The sequence below is a fragment of the Tribolium castaneum genome, chromosome 1, assembly GCF_031307605.1.
Source record: "Tribolium castaneum strain GA2 chromosome 1, icTriCast1.1, whole genome shotgun sequence".
In the NCBI taxonomy this organism is placed as follows: domain Eukaryota; kingdom Metazoa; phylum Arthropoda; class Insecta; order Coleoptera; family Tenebrionidae; genus Tribolium; species Tribolium castaneum.
The window spans coordinates 23,416,254-23,433,948 of record NC_087394.1 but is presented as its reverse complement, the minus strand read 5'-3'; the positions used below and the strand labels follow the sequence as shown (position 1 = coordinate 23,433,948).

At 31.0% G+C, this 17,695-nt stretch overlaps 2 protein-coding genes and 1 non-coding gene across 4 annotated transcripts in view; 1 reads left to right on the top strand and 2 right to left on the bottom strand.

Annotated features, from left to right (window-relative positions):
* Nucleotides 1-17,695, bottom strand: part of robo1 (roundabout 1) — a 476,471-nt gene that overhangs the window by 284,276 nt on the left and 174,500 nt on the right. The gene's annotated exons all lie outside the window — the stretch shown is intronic.
* Nucleotides 7,323-8,588, bottom strand: LOC103312376 (uncharacterized). The gene is made up of 2 exons (XR_010334625.1): nt 7,576-8,588; nt 7,323-7,533 (listed from the first exon to the last, which is right to left on the bottom strand). It is a non-coding gene; the product is annotated as an uncharacterized LOC103312376 (transcript).
* Nucleotides 11,381-17,695, top strand: part of Ntan1 (N-terminal amidohydrolase 1) — an 83,774-nt gene continuing 77,459 nt past the window's right edge. For both annotated transcript variants that reach the window (XM_064356086.1, XM_015978133.2), the window contains exon 1: nt 11,381-11,519. The gene's annotated coding sequence lies outside the window, so the exon portion shown is untranslated. The remainder of the gene's footprint in view (nt 11,520-17,695) is intronic.

The window sequence follows — 17,695 nt, the reverse complement described above, 5'->3', positions numbered from 1 at the left end:
TTAATTGATAAAACGTCTGTTATCTATTATCATCTGTTATCCACGATTCTAGAGTAACGGAGTACCTTTTTCTTTCAAATAACAACTAACAGCTTAGAAAAGTACAATCATTTTTTTAGAAATCCAAATTTTAAATAGACTGCTATTTATCACTTTTCACTTTTCAAAAGCGTTTAGCTCCAAAAGTTGTCTTTTTTACCCAGAAACATGTTAGAGTAAAAGATTGTTGAAATATTTCGGTAATCTCGTACGTTTTTCTCTTCATTTTTGTTATTTACAGCCAATTACATCCAAAATTTTACAAATACGTATTTAGGTACTTTTCTTTCTTTAAGGACGCAAAACTGAGAAAACAACAACAATGCAGCTTAGGATAGAAAATAATGAGTCTGAGAACCCTAATTTGCATTTTGCTGCACGCTAATTATCTATGCCCAATAGCATTATTCAATGATTTATTATTTTAGCCAATCTTCACTAATTCAGTTGGAAGAGTATACTGCGTAGTAGGCATCTCCAGCATAATACAGTTTTAAATGAGATACCAGGCATTTTTCTTAAGTTTTAGCCTAAAACACCTAAGTAAAATGTTGATGATAACGAAAATACCAAGCGATTTTTTTAAATTTTGATCTAGTTCATAGACAGGGATGGACTCGATATTTTAGAAAACTACAAAAATTATCTCGGTTAATAAAAACACTTTACTAAGACGTCTTAAGCTAAAACACTTCAGGATAATACATACTGTTACTTGTTAAAAGGAACGTCTCAATGTATACAGAGTGATTCAAATAAGAATATGAGCTTGACCATTTGGCGATGCAACCCAAAAAACATATTTCATTTTAATTTTTAATTTAATTTAAATATGAATTTGCAAGTTGAATTCAAGTTATCTATCATTTTATAATCTATCATTTTATGATTTTCAAATTACGAAAAAATTAACAGAAAGCTTAGTTATGTTATTTATGAGATATTGCTTAATCTTATATTATTCCTGTTTAGAGTACAAGTTCAAAATTCAAAATAGTTGTCTACATCCTACCTTAGAAAAAAATGTAGATTTAGAAAAAGCATTCATAATGTCAACATTCGTCATAATCTCAAATTTCTATGCCTCAGTCTACATCCATTTTTCAATAGTGTTATTAAAGTTTTTAATGCCACTGTACTTTTTCAGTTTCAGTACACTCTACAAAGATTTTTTGTTCTCGGATGGTTTTCTCGGTTGAGTTGAATAGCCTTCGGCTAGACTTCGCCCCACAGAATTTGTATATTTATTTATTTATGTTTTCTTTTTTTAATAAAGGCCTGTTATTATAATTATTACTAATTATTATTATTGTTATTATTATCACTCTGACATCAGCGTAGAGAAGTATTTTCGGTGTAAACTCCAATACAAAATGTATGAAAGAATGAAACATTAAAGGTAGGCAAACAGTTTTTTCAAAACATAATTTTTTTAGGAAAAAAGGTGTTCAAAATACCAGCCTTTTACTTGTTTTCGTGGTAGAAAAAAAGGCCCAATTATGCAATTCACAAAAATGCCAGATGCTACATCAAACGTTCATCAGAAATGTGTTTCACTCATCCACAGTGAATCTTTCTGAGCATAGTAATGGCAGTTGTGCACTATCAATTGTTAGAAAATTAGGCTTCATCAATGAATAAAATTTTCTGAATAAAGTTGTTGTCAACTTGCATTTGGGTTCTGATAAAAAGACAAAACTCTAATTTGCGTTCAAATTCACTTTTCCTAAGTTCCCGTACTAGCTGCACATGATAGGGATGAAATTTATTTTCCCTCAGAATACAACAAACTGAAGTCTGGCTGATGCCTGTTGGTTCTGTGTTATACAGCGTGCTCAAAAACTGGCGCACCAACTCAATGGTGTGTGATAGAGAAGTGGTTACATATAATGGTAAAAATAGTAAAAAAATTCTTTGTATTAAAGTTATTGATAAATAACGTATTTTAGGTAAATGATATGTGGCAACGTTGTCTAACAGTCATGATCGCAATAGAATTTGAGCAACAATTCGGAAGTAAAATTACCATTGGGGGCGCCACTGAGCTAGGTCGAAAACAGTAAACATAAATGGCGGGAAAATGTTTATTCGGATATTTTGAGCGTTGTACGAATTTTGGGGCTTCACAATGATTACATTGCCTATGCGCAATGATTATTGCATCTTTGATGCAAGAAACTTATGTTGACAAATGAGAGATGACGAGGAAAACACGAATAACGAATGACTGTTTGGTTCACTTTCTTTATTGGAAAATTATTACAAAGACATTGAAGAGCCTACCTTTTGGCATAATTTACGTTTAAATGTATCAGCAGTTGTTAATCTTTATTGTAGTTTTGTAGATTTACCGCAGCATTTCATGATTTTTTCAGTGGAAAATTCTAACCTAAAATTCATAACACTTCACTAATTTATTGGTTTCTTGAGCCAAACTTTGTGTTCGCTGTGATCCATTACTTATAATCTTTAATTAGACAACTGTTTGATAACACTTTCTAATCAAAATTTAAATATTTTTCACTTTTTATCCACTTTCAAGTTCCAACAATAAACACTTTATACCACGAAAAACTACAGAACCAAAGTCAACGCTAGTATTTACTACCACGTACTTTTAAAGTAATTCTTTCTATTGTAAGTAATTAACACTATACACTCAAAATTGTTGAACAATTCATTAGTTCAGTCAGTTAAATGTGGCATTACGAAAATTTCTTTACTGTTTTCGACATAGTTCAAAAGTCATCACCAGAGGGCGTCTAGTTAATTTTATTTCCGAATAAAAATAAATTATTTTTGAAACGGTTTCCTAGGAAATAATTCCCAGTGTTGGCACATCTACACATTGTGATTTTTTGGATGAATTTTAATTTTTTTAAATTAAAAAAACTGCTAAAATCTGATAGTAAATTTTAAAATAATTATTCATTGTTTTGTTACGGAACGATTACCTGGTACAAGACATAAAAATATAAAAAAATAATGAAAACTAAAGAAGTTAACACAATAAGTTTGTAGCTCCAGATTTTTTAAAATATAACTTTAGGAATTTTTTCAACATTTTTCCCGTAATCTGCACTTGCTTCTCAATAACGTATCACTGAGTTGGTACGCCAGTTTTTGAGCACCCTGTATAAGGTATTATGCGAACTTCATCTTAAAAAGTCCTAGCAGTATGTTTTCTTCTTTTGCAAAGAGGGCAATTTCTGCTAAGTTCCCTCTCAGGACGTTTAAAAATCAAGCCACTTGGATGTCGTCTATTCGGGAAACGTTGGGCAAACAAATTCATTGTAGTAACAGCCAGGGCAGTCTCTAGCTTTCCAGCCGCCGGGGTGAATAGTTTTGAATGCCGCCTCTGTCATTCACATTTTTACAAAAATTACAGCTAATTATTTTTAGTTTTTTATTTCAGTTTTGCATTGAGTCAAAAAAGATTTATTCTTCCAACATTTCCCACAGATATTTTAGTAACTTCTGGGAGAATCGGAAGATTTTTGCATCGTTTAAAAAATATTTTTAACAAAATGTACCAATCAGGTAATTTATAAGCTATTACTTTAGAAAGGAAAAAAAATTGCTAATTTTTTGTATCATCTAAATCCGAATTAGAATAAATAAAAAATAACGCATTATAGCTTCACTTTTTCTAAACTGAATTAAAGATTTTTTCCAGCTACAATTTTTTCAAAGTTAATGTTAGCAGTGTTGCAGCATATGTATTTTTCCTGAACAATTGAAAGAAGTTCGGCACCCCAAAGAATTTTTAGCTGCATCATTAGTAACGACTTATAGGTGGTCCGTACGTAATAAAATAACTTAGATAATTTGTTGAAATTTGAAATCACAAGCAGTGATACAACGAACAATTTGTTCTGAGTGTCTAATATTATAGTGGTTCAAAGAAAAGTACAATTTAATCTGCATTTTTTTAGTTTTCGATAAATCATTGAAAAATATTACAAATTTATTAAAGTATTCTACATTTTTTACTCCAAAAGGTCAAATATACTCGTAAACACAAAAATTAAATTATATCTTACTTTACCTTTTGTAGTTAGAAGTCACATAATTACTTTCGGACTACGTTACACAGATTGAATTGACTCCTACTAAAATAAAGACTTGTTTTCAAGGAATTGCAGAAACTGCTATACTAAGATCATGTTTATATTGCTTACCTATACCAAATAAGTATTAACCTGTACAAAAGAGTTTGCCGCTTCTTATGAACTATGTTTCTCCGAACGTTAAAATGTAACACAATATTTTTCTTAAATGAAAAATAAAATAAAAACTAAAAATAATATTAATAGTTCAGATTGCCGCCCGGGTGCCGTGCACCCTTTGTACCCCCGTTTAAGACGGCCTTGGCAACAGCAATGCAAAGTAATTTAAGTAATAAAGTTATTTACAAGGTGGCAATAATGATCAGCAGCAATGTCAAAACTTGTCAAGCACTGTCAAAGCAACATGTAAATAATGCAAATCGTAATTAAAATTTGATCAAGACGTAACTGAAATTTGTTGTTTGGGTTTCATTGCCACATCGCCAGGCTCATCTGAATCACCCTGTATAAGTTACAAAAATAACTGAAACGTATACTGCCGTGCTAAGCAAGAACGTCGTAACTGACTTTTTTGTCAAATTTGAGATAACACAAAATCTGAGATCAATTCGAAAATAAAATTAACTAGACGCCCTCTGGTGATGACTTTGGAACTATGTCGAAAACAGTAATGAAATTTTCGTAATTCCACATTTAATTGACATCTAATAAATTGTTTAACAATTTTGCGTTTATAGTGTTAATTGCTTACATTGGAGAGAATCACTTTACAAGTACGTGGTGGTAAATACTAGCTTTGACTTTGGTTCTGCTGTTTTTCGTGGTATAAAGTGTTTATTGTTGGAATTTGAAAGTGGATAAAAAGTGAAAAAGATTTAAATTTTCATTACAAATTGTTATCATACAGTTGTCTGTCTAATTAAAGACTATAGTAATGGATCACAGCGAACACAAAGTTGGGCTCAAGAAACCAACAAATTAGTGAAGTTTGTGAATTTTAGGTTAGAATTTTTCCACTGATAAAATCATGAAATACTTCGATAAATCAACAAAACTACAATTAAGATTAACAACTGCTAATACTCTTAAACGTAAATTATGCCAAAAGGTAGGCTTTTCAATGTCTTTGTAATAATTTTCCAATAAATAAATGTGAACCAAAAAGTCATCGTAATTCGTGTTTTCCTCTTCATCTCTAATTTGTCAACATTCGTTTCTTCCACCAAAGATCCAATAGTCATTCCGCATAGGCAGTGTAATAATTGTGAAGCCTCAAAATTCGTACAACGCTCAAAATATTCGAATAAACATTTTCCCGCCATTTATGGTTACTGTTTTCGACCTAGCTCAGTGACGCCCCCAACGGTAACTTTACTTTCGAATATTGCAATAACTTTGATTCTAAATAACTTTAATAGATATTATCCAGAAATTAATAAGACGAAATACGTAAATAAAATTGACGTAAGTGGGGTTTGTGCAATATTACTTAGCAAGAAAGTCGTAACTATAAAATGTATATGAAACCCACTCATTAATGAATCAAAAATTGTATATTTTCTAAAATTAATCAAAAACATTAGGTACCACCAAGTTTGGTTGATTACCAAGTCGAATTACAATTAAAAAAACAAAAAAAAGTGTATGACTTTGACGATTTTGTTAATTCGGTTGGAAGGACGGGTACAAGAACTAAAATTAAACAAATGAAAATTGAAAACTTTTTCAAATGGCAAGACTACAGTTCACAGTACAAATTGACCAAAATTATTAATCGACCTTATCTAAGCGACATGGTTAAAGTTACGTTTGAACGAGGAAAAAAAACATGAAATATAGATGCAGTTTTGATAATGACTTTATAGAGTTAAATTTCCTAACATCAATAACATCATATTCAAAAAACCCACTCAAAAACACACAACAAATGGCATAGATACAGAAAGAAAACAGGAACTCTTAAAAAAAATTTAAAATATTCTACCAGAAAACCGATTGATTTTTTGGCAAAATGTGCTTTTATTTCAAAAGTATCGTACGCTAGGTGTAATTTCTTGGGTACATTTTTTTATAAATTTCCTGATGTTACGTATTACTTCATTTGTTTAAAGCCGTTAATAAATATTTTTGTAGTTACGACTTTTTTACTTAGTTACTTTTACTTAATTAAAAAATAAATAAAAAAATTAAACGTCGTATGTGGAATAACAGCGATTTGGCAAAATAATGGATACAATTGCATACATATTTCCTTTTTACAAATAAATTGTTAGGTTGACTTCAATATTCCATGTTACTAGCATTTAAAATAACAGTGCACTCTGAAAATGTAAAAAACAAGACATAACTCAAGATTCATATAAAATCAGTTACGACGTTGCTTAGCACGGCAGTATAGTCTCAATTTTTGTTGAACTAAGTTTGTCCATCTGTATGTTCGTAATGGATTATCTCATAAATGAATCAGTCCTTTTCATTTATCGCGCCAATCCCGCGATTCTTCCATTCGAGTGAACCGCAAAGCTTTCGTTCAATTTTCTAAGTGGAATGTTTCTGTGACATTGATCTGCCATAAAGGCGCTGTCTGTGCATCGCCTGCATCAAATCGGAATGCAGCAAACACGAAAAGTGTGGACGATGATCATAACCGCGCCGATAAATCAGAAGGGAAAGACGAGACATTAGCGCAATAATGCGAAATGCCTTTGTCGATAACTTCATCACGACAATAATTGCTCAATGTAGCTCGATGGCCGCGATACGGGAATCCCCCATCTCCCGAAACCAATTACGAAATGTATGCATAAAGACCAGTCTTACAGTCGAAATCCAACGGAATGAAAGTATTGCCTTCGGGAATTGGAGCTAAATTAAATAGATTTATTTTTTAATTTACTTAGGGGCACTCTTAAATGTCTCTCCACTTGCTTGAGGAATGAAATGTTATTTAATAATCGCCCTCGCAAAATATTGACATTTTTTCTAACGCAATAAGCGGAATTCTGAATTTGCGCCCCTCGTATTATCAGCGCTCTTATCATCGCGTGTTTCGTCTTTGGCCGTGTTCCGACATTATCTTTGACCCTATAGCTAGGGTGAGTCGGGGCTAAAATTGCAACGTTCCTGCAAATAAAACAAATGGATTACGCAGAGATAATCCTATTTGCAGCTGGCAAGACTGATGACTCGAGGAACTCGCAAGAAAACTACGCGGAAATGTAACAGTTTTATTACTATAGAAATAACGCAATAACACACAAGAGCAGTAAAGTGGCACTTATCGAGAGACCGCTCGCCGAATTACACAGTTTGGTTTTGCAGATCTTGCAGTTTCGTGGATTGATTTGCTTTACTTTATCGCACCTGTTTCGATAGACGTACGCGTTCGCGTCGTTCATTGAAAAACACGTTTGCAATATTGCGTCTAAAAGGGGGTTTTATTACAGTTTTTCATGGTTAAGCTCACTTGTGTCGATTATTTTGATGCAGTTGCTGACGATATTCTTGCAATGTATCTGCGAAGGACGATCGCAGTCAATGGCATGAACTTCCGGAATGTGATTCCTGTAATTCTTAATCTTTGTTTTATTATTGATGGTCTTAGCAGCGGGCTTAGTATCAAAATTGAATGAGCAGTAGAAGCATTTTAAACCAAATGCGGTGATGAAGTTTAAAACGAAAATGAGACAAACTGATTTTTGACAAAAGTTCATCATTTTGACATCTTAGTGAAATCGAAAAATTACACATACACGGTCGATCTGCTAATCGGAAGTAAAGTTACCGTTGGGGGCGCCACTGAGCTAGGTCGAAAACAGTAACCATAAATGGCGGGAAAATTTTTATTCGGATATTTTGAGCGTTGTACGAATTTTGAGGCTTCACAATTATTACATTGCCAATACGAAATGACTATTGTATCTTTGGTGGAAGAAACGTATGTAGACAAATTAGAGATGACGAGGAAAACACGAATAACGAATGACTTTTTGGTTCACTTTCTTTATTAGAAAATTATTACAAAGACATTGAAAAGCCTACCTTTTGGCATAATTTACGTTTAAGTGTATTAGCAGTTGTTAATCTTAATTGTAGTTTTTTTGATTTATCGAAGTATTTCATGATTTTATCAGTGGAAAAATTCTAACCTAAAATTCACAAACTTCACTAATTTATTGGTTTCTTGAGCCCAACTTTGTGTTCGCTGTGATCCATTACTATAGTCTTTAATTAGACAACTGTTTGATAACACTTTGTAATCAAAATTTAAATCTTTGTCACTTTTTATCTACTTTCAAATTCCAACAATAAACACTTTATACCACGAAAAACAGCAGAACCAAAGTCAAAGCTAGTATTTACCACCACGTACTTTTAAAGTGATTCTCTCCAATGTAAGCAATTAACACTATAAACGCAAAATTGTTAAACAATTTATTAGATGTCAATTAAATGTGGAATTACGAAAATTTCGTTACTGTTTTCGACATTGTTCAAAAGTCATCACCAGAGGGCTACTAGTTAATTTTATTTCCGAAAAAGGTATTAGCTGTTTTAAAAAAGCCAACGTCTCGTTTTACCCATATTTTGTAATAAGATTGATAAAATTGTAAAATAATAGTTACTTATTAATAACAGATAATAATTAGATCCCTTTTTGAAAGAATAAATTACGTTAGCTATTATTTTATTGTAGTTCACAAATATGTAATTTATAACAGCAAATTTTGAGAAAACGAGACGTTGGCGATTTTTTAGTTTTGAAACAGCTAATATGTATATCTCAATAACTAGTAGTCGCTCGGAATTCCGTATGTAATTTTTTTCAGAATTGTTCTAGTATAATAAATAATATGTTATCACAGATAATATCAATATAATAAAAAATATAAAAATATTTATTAAACAAAATCAATGAATTCCAGTGTTTATCTTATAAAAGCAAAATATCTTATAAAAATTTTTGCTAGCTGCACCAAAAAAAGTTTATTTGAATTTTTTATCGAATTAGTAGTAAAAATATAGTATTTTTAGTACAAACTCACCCTGCATTGTAGTGATTCAATCCTGTTGAAGAAATATTACCCAGGACCGTTAAAAATCTTTTGTTGAACCAAAAATGTTAAAATATTGAACTGTTCCATGATCAAAATAAAGGAACATTAAAGTTAATGGTTCGTTCGTAACCAACACATTGTAGACAAATTTAATTTAATGCTCCTTTAAATTCAATTATGAAACTGACTTTAAATTAGCACAGTCTATTTTTTGCTCTTTCGTCTAAAAGATATATTGAATTCTTTATTATTGATTAATAAAAAAATCGTCGAGTGATTCAGTCACGAAAAAATGTAATTTTCCAGCCGCACAATTCCACAGCAGATGAGTGGATTATCACGTAAGCTCGTTTAATCCATTATTAGGTACCTATCAATAATATTCACAATTAAACAATTTACATTAGAGCATTTATGGCGGCATACGAAAAAAGTGCAAATAAGTGCAGTGGAAGTACCATGGTTATCATAATAATTCATTTAACAATATTTATTGTTGGAATAATTAATATTGGCATTGCCAACTGAAAATATTTATTTTGTCAGTTGATTCTTTAAAAAAAATAAGTGGTAATCGCTATGTTTGAACAATTTTCACATAACTTTCATTAAATTAAAATATGCCTTCTTATATACAAGAAGAGAACAGCTAAAAGAACAGATCTTTACTGTTGTAGTATTGAAAATGTTAAGTTAAAAAAATACTTATTCTACTTTTTTTAGATTTATCTTTTTAGCAAAACAATTCCAATGATGTCTAGGGTCCGGATCTAATTAGTGAGCTTCTCATATGTGTACATTTTGGAGCTTTTTTGAAATTGAGTAAAATTGAGTAAAACTTATTTAGTATCACAGTAAAACCTCTCAACAACGGACACTGTTTAATTGTCCGTTGTGCAGACGTGTCCTCTAATAATTTTAATTTTTTAAATTTTTTGGAAATTTTAATATAGGTTTTGTTACGTTCCTACAAAAAATGTCCGTTGTGAAGAGGTGTCCGTTATTCGGAGATGTCCATTAAGGAAGGTTTCACTTTATAATTTTAAATAAATATGTTTTAAACGTTCTAAAGTAGTGTTACTATTTTAGAACAAAATGATTTTTTTGTTATTTGCAGTTTCAGTATTTTAATTAAGTCTTGGATTCTTGTAAATTGTGATTGTTTCATATGTGAATTTTGTTGCTCTAAAATTTGAAGCTTTTTCCATTACGACCAGAATTAATTAAATGCTGATGCTTATTTTTATAGAGCTCACTATGATAGAGTGAAAGAGATATCATTATTTTAAATAATTAAATATTTAATCATTTGCTACGCTATTAAATTAATTTTTAAGGTTACACTGTCTTTCAATTCTTAAAATTTTCAAGACCTAGGAAAACTACTACATTATTTTAGACAAGGCTGATTTAAAGATAACTTACTCTCTCAAAAAAAAACACTTTGAAGTCTAGTGAAGTATTAGCTGTTTCAAAACTTTAAAAACGCCAACGTCGCATTTTACCAAATTATTTTTTTAATTATGGTTTATAAAAAGTTAAAAAACGGTTCCATTTTTTTTTAATATTTTCAACTTTGGGAAACTTTTTCAACTAGTAATATGTATTTTCGTTAAATTGTAGTAAAGTTATAATTATCATCGTAATGTTTGAACTTCGAATTTACTAATAAAATAGTAGAACTGTGAAAAATGTGTAAATTAGTATATGTATTTTCACAATTAAAGAATGCGTCAAAAACTTGCAACACTGAGTTATTGGCCTTCCTGCTTGTTTATTAAATGGAATCATTTTGTTATATCTTTGCCAAAGTTTTTCAAATGTGTTGCCAACATAACGACAAAAGCTGCCTTAAAAAATTTACAAGACATAGTATGCGTCACTTGAAAAACAGACGTTTGTAACGTAACTTACTTTTTAATAACTCTGTATATTTGAGATTTGAGCATGTAAAATTCAATACTGGACCCCAGAAATTAAACACAGATTTTTGGATCGTGCTGCTACCTCGTGAGGAAACGCCAAAGTGATTACAGTCTGCTACACCTGCTTATTTTAGTTCTATTTTATTAAAATTTTGACAATAAATAAAAGTTATTTTCAGTATATTGTTAGCTTATTTTGCATCTAGATAGATTATATCTGGTATTGTTTGGTGCTGTTATTATAGTAAAGCGCATTCCAATGGTACAGATTTCTGTTTTGAGTCCTGATCTCACAGTAGATTTCTGTAAAGGCAATTTTGTTACTTTACTGTCAATTGTCATCTGTTGAGGTTAAAGAAACATTTTAGCTTTGTGTTGTTTGTTTATTTTGTGTTTTTGTTTAGTGTCTACAAAAATTGTTGTTATCGGTAAGTTTTTTCCGTTTATTTTTTTCTTCAATCCGTCGTTATTACATTACGTTGCCCCAAGACTGGCCATTAGTTGCCTCCAATAAACATTGCGGTATCAGAATCACGCTCTCGCAATTAAAAATGTGCCACACTTATCTCGCAATTATCTGTTCGGTTTAGCCACGATTCTCGCGCAATTATCATTAGGATTTTAAGCAAATGGAAAATCACGAGTCTGAAACCACGAACCGGTGATAGCATCGTAATTAAATGCTGGAGCGATCTGGGAATAATCTTGGAAATTGTTTGAATGCGCGTTAAAAACGTTTTGGCACATGAATAACTCCAGTTGTGTAGTTCTATTGTATTTTTTTCTGAGTAAACAACACAAAGCGATGCTTATCTAAGGCCTAGTCCGTCTGCGATCCATATCACACCGTAACACATGCGGAGTCATCGTCCATTGAATTGTAAATTATTGTAACAATGTGTGCCGCACAAGTCGGATGAATATTTAAGCGAGTTAATGGGGCCCATTCTTGTGGATGGATATCGACGCGCGGAGATTAGACGGACGAGACAAAGTCGAGCCCGCATTCGGGGCTTTTTTCTTCTTCTTGGACTCGCTTCGTGGTACTAATCACATGTCAGCGCTTGATTGGGTGTAGTTGTTTCAATTTGTCAATTCGGAACAAGGTTGGGAATGCGCTTGATGAATTCGAAAGCCACTACACGAGATTTTTGTGCTCGATCTATTTAAATAGTACCACTTTTTTTGAATTTGCGATTATGATAATCGAAAAAACAGCGTTTTCATACGATAGGAAACTTAGTAAACGACGGGTTTTGCACAACAAGTGCATAAAACTTTTTTCTAAGCTTATTTCTAAGTGTAAGGCAGGAGTTTTCGTATTGTAGAATAAGAAACAAGTAAGTAACACAGTTGCAGATTATTCTATAAGGCTTTAAATGTTGAAAACAAATCAATCCACAACCACAGTAGTATATTATTATACGAGTTTTATAAGAGGTTCTATTGTGGCACGAATGGTTTTGGAGCACGACGAAGGAGTGCTCCAATAGAATGAGTGCCACAATTAAGTCTTATAAAACGAGTGTATATACTATTTTTTTACTTTCTATTTTTTTTGTTTGTTTGTGTTTAGTTTAACTCATCAAAATCTGTTCAAACTGTTTTCGCTTAATTTTGTTAATTATTCGGACTTTATCAATAAACGACTTGTCGCTGTTGACAGATTACACACTAAATTACAGTGATGAGTGATGACTGATTCACCCTGGTCAGCACTGCCAATTTAGAAATAAAATTAACTAGACGCCCTCTGGTGACGACTTTTGAACTATGTCGAAAACAGTAAAAAAAATTTCGTAATTCCACAATTATCTGACATTTAATGAATTGTTCAACAATTTTGCGTGTATAGTGTTAATTACTTACAATAGAAAGAATCACTTTAAAAGTACGTGGTGGTAAATACTAGCGTTGACTTTGGTTCTGTAGTTTTTCGTGGTATAAAGTGCTTATTGTTGGAACTTGAAAGTGGATAAAAAGTGAAAAATATTTAAATTTTGATTACAAGGTGTTATCAAACAGTTGTCTAATTAAAGATTATAAGTAATGGATCACAGCGAACACAAAGTTTGGCTCAAGAAACCAATAAATTAGTGAAGTGTGTGAATTTTAGGTTAGAATTTTCCACTGAAAAAATCATGAAATGCTGCGGTAAATCTACAAAACTACAATAAAGATTAACAACTGCTGATACATTTAAACGTAAATTATGCCAAAAGGTAGGCTTTTCAATGTCTTTGTAATAATTTTCTAATAAAGAAAGTGAACCAAACAGTCATTCGTTATTCGTGTTTTCCTCGTCATCTCTCATTTGTCAACATAAGTTTCTTGCATCAAAGATGCAATAATCGTTCCGCATAGGCAATGTAATAATTGTGAAGCCCCAAAATTTGTACAACGTTCAAAATATCCGAATAAACATTTTCCCGTCATTTATGGTTACTGTTTTCAACCTAGCTCAGTGGCGCCCCCAACGGTAATTTTACTTCCGAATACAACTCCTAAAAATTTAACAAAAAGTAGTTGCACAAAAGTTCTCTCTGTGAAACTACTTTCAGTTTCATAATGAACAATTTGTGAAACCAAAGTAGAAAAAATAATATTTTTAACTTTGGGGTCATAGTCAATTTATTCGTACAAATTTTACTAAAGGAACACAGGTCCAGTGTTCGATTTATTTTGAAAAAATCCTGTATAGAAATCTAGATACAAAAATACACAAACAGGGGCTTCATATCGATAACAGTTTTTGAAGTAAATGTAAAGATAAAAAATACTTATTTAATTAACACTGCAATTTAACAAGAATGTAACAAAAATGTAAAATAATTATATGAGATAGAAAGCAATTAAATGTATGTAAATGATTGCATCGCACTTTACGAAGCATTAAAAGAAAGTGCAAATTTTATTTTTTAAACTAAGGCTGAAGAAGAATTTGGAACTTGCCACAACTTCAAGCCCATTTTAGTTCAAATAAATTACAGAAATGAGAAAACTAATAGCCAATCTTTATAATATCTAATTGTTATATCTTTCGACAAATATTTTTTTCAGTGGAAGCGTTTTTTTTCTTTTCTGTTAGCGATTTAAAATTCCGCTATTACAATACTTTTTTTGACGAACCTCTTTTATACACAACTACCAGTTGGGAAACACTGTACTAGATAAACCACACGAGAGTAATTTTTATTGGTCAGATTATTCGTTTCAGGAATGAGACAAATTGAATCTAATAATCTAATTTGGAACGGTAATACAAGGTGTTTATGGTTTTGTAGTCGAAATTTTACTTGGTATTAGAAGAATGTAAAAATAGAAGAACTGCAAAAAAACTCACGGAATTGCTACTTTTAAGAATACTATAGTTAACTCCGAAGTATTGGTACATGGTTTGAGGGTCGCTGGAATAATTTCTTTGTTAAAGTAATTTCTAGAATAGAATATAATAGAATGAAACTTTATTCAAAAAATACTCCATAATGGCACAGAACAAGTCAAAAATATAAAACAATACAGGGAAATAAATAATTAAAATAAAACAATATATTTAAAAATTTAAATCCTAAACTAAAGATATAAAACCTAACACTACATAAACTATTTGAAATACACGCTTAAAAAATATTTATAACACATAGCACAGGGTGATTTGCTTAATAAGTAATTTTGAGATGTTTTTTAAACTTGTTAAGCACGTCATTTTATTTGGATTTACTTTAGTTTTAATAAAAATTTAAATTTGATGGTCTTTTGTTTGTTCACTTGTATCGAAATCGTTTGGAGTAAGTTTGGTTTGTGTTTTGTGTAGGGTTTTCATCAAATTTATGCCCATGGACTACAATTGTTGAATTAATGAATTGGTTGTTCATTGCGGTGAAGCACAAGGTAATCGTAATTGTTGTAGTCGAAGCAGCAGTTCACAGACAAATAATGTAAATTTAATGGTTTTCTGTTTTAATATAAATTTTTATTTTATAAATTTTTTGAGATTTTTTTATCACACATACTCGTATCATCTCCATTAAGTTTTGACCTCAAGACTGTATTTTATTAAAAAAACATTTTCCCTTTAGTTTGTCCTAGTTTATCAATCACAAATAAAAAAACACGTCTACCCTAACTATAAATTCAAATAACTGCATGATTTTATGTGTGAAATGAGATCGTAGAATTTGCTGGTACAAACCCTATTTTGTTTTAGGACTTTTATTATCCTAGTTATAGAGTAGATAGAAATGTCTATGTAACAGGAACGGCTCCGGGTTTTCACGAGGAGATAATTTAAAGCGCAATTTGGTACTTTTTTGGTTTTTGTTCTTAATTTTTATGGTTTCCGTGAAAAACTCAAAAATAGGGTAATTTCGGGTGAGATGGGCCACCGCCTGAAGTGGACTACTACAGTAACCTTATTTACACACGGAAAGTAGATGGCTGTTTTAGTTGGTTCCTCTAGCACTAACTATCTATACCGGAAACTAGGTTGATGTCTTTTTTTGATTGTTGTTTAGATATACAATGTGTTCAAAAATGGTTGTTCATCAACTCACCTATGAAATTTGAATTTAATGTGCCGTTTAATTTAAATTGTGAATGCCGTTAAAGTGACAGATTCGTCAAAATGATGCAAAAATGCTGCGATTCTAAAAACCAAAATACACAACAACAAAAATGACGGAAATATAAAACACAAATCAAAACAACAAACAAATCAAAAAAACCCAACTTAAAATGGTTGTACCGGAAAATGAAAAAAAGTGAGTAAAAAGCTAATTCAAAAATTTGACAGGGAAACTATAATAAGTCATTTTTGGATAAAGCGGCACATTGAAATTGAATTGATGAACAACCATTTTTGAACACATTGTACATAATTGCAAAGAAGTTTGCGCAATATGAAAAAAAAAGATATCTCAAAAAATAAATAGGTAAATTTTGCTTCACTAGTTTGTCTTATTATAGAGTTAGATTTTCGTGATTGAACTCTTTGGTGGTCAGATTTATCATGTATGGTTTAAATTACCCAATCTTGAGGTTCATCTCACCCGCATAGTCAGGGTGAGTTGAACCATTTGTTAATTTTTTATTATATTTTTTCTCAGAATTTATATTGTGTCTTTTTAATATTATGTATCTTTTCTTATACCATGTGATCATTTGAGTTTATAATTAGAGTAAGTTCTTTCTAATAGTTTTTAAGCTTGTGTGAAAACGTTGATTATCACAATTAATCAAGCTGAAGAGATAAAATAATAAATTTTGAGCCCTAGATAATATTTAATTAAAATACATTTTTTCCTCAGTTTGCTCTAGTTTATCAATAAAAAAAAACGCTTACCTACAGTAATTATAAATTTCAATGATCACATGGTAGTTTAAACTATTATACATTAGATCATCAGCCATTCTAATAAAAGCCTTTTGGAATTTTTTTCTCATTTTTTAAAAACTGGTCCATCTGTCTTGGATTTACGGTATCATTTTCACATTTTTTCACTTTCAAAGGTCGATATCTCGAAAAGCGATTTCAATTTTCAATTTAAGGATCGGTTTATAGAAGCGTCATTAATTTAAACCGCAATTAAATGCGTGATTAACTGATCACGTGACCAAATTGAACAAATGTGATTGGTTCATTGGCATTGTTAACTTTTAGCAACGAATGGGGTTTATAGACAGCGAAATTAAGATTTAATTCAAAATTAAACTAATTCAAATTAAGCCATGTAAAATGCATTGACAAATGTCAAGTTAAAATATAATTGCAATTAAAATGTTTTGTAAACCGGCTCTTAGCACCGGTTTATAGAAGCGCCAATAATTTAATCTGCAATTAAAGGCGTGATTACCTGATCACGTGACCAAATTGAGTCATTTTCATTGGTCTATTTGCATTGTTAACTTTTAACAACGAATTAAAATTTAATGAAGCTTATACAGCGTGCTCAAATACTGGCGCACCAACTCAATGGTGTGTGGTAGAGAACTGGTTACATACAAAGGTAAAAATAGTAAAAAAATTCTTTGTATTAAAGTTATTGATAAATAACGTATTTTAGATAAATGATATGTGGCAACGTTGTCTAACAGTCATGATCGCAATAAAATTTGATCAATTCGGAAATAAAATTAACTAGACGCCCTCTGGTGATGACTTTTGAACTATGTCGAAAACAGTAAAGAAATTTTTGTAATGCCACATTTAACTGACATTTAATGAATTGTTCAACAATTTTGCGTGTATAGTGTTAATTACTTACAATAGAAAGAATTACTTTAAAAGTACGTGGTGGTAAATACTAGCGTTGACTTTGGTTCTGTAGTTTTTCGTGGTTTAAAGTGTTTATTGTTGGAACTTGAAAGTGGATAAAAAGTGAAAAATATTTAAATTTTGATTACAAAGTGTTATCAAACAGTTGTCTAATTAAAGATTATAAGTAATGGATCACAGCGAACACAAAGTTTGGCTCAAGAAACCAATAAATTAGTGAAGTGTTATGAATTTTAGGTTAGAATTTTCCACTGAAAAAATCATGAAATGCTGCGGTAAATCTACAAAACTACAATAAAGATTAACAACTGCTAATACATTTAAACGTAA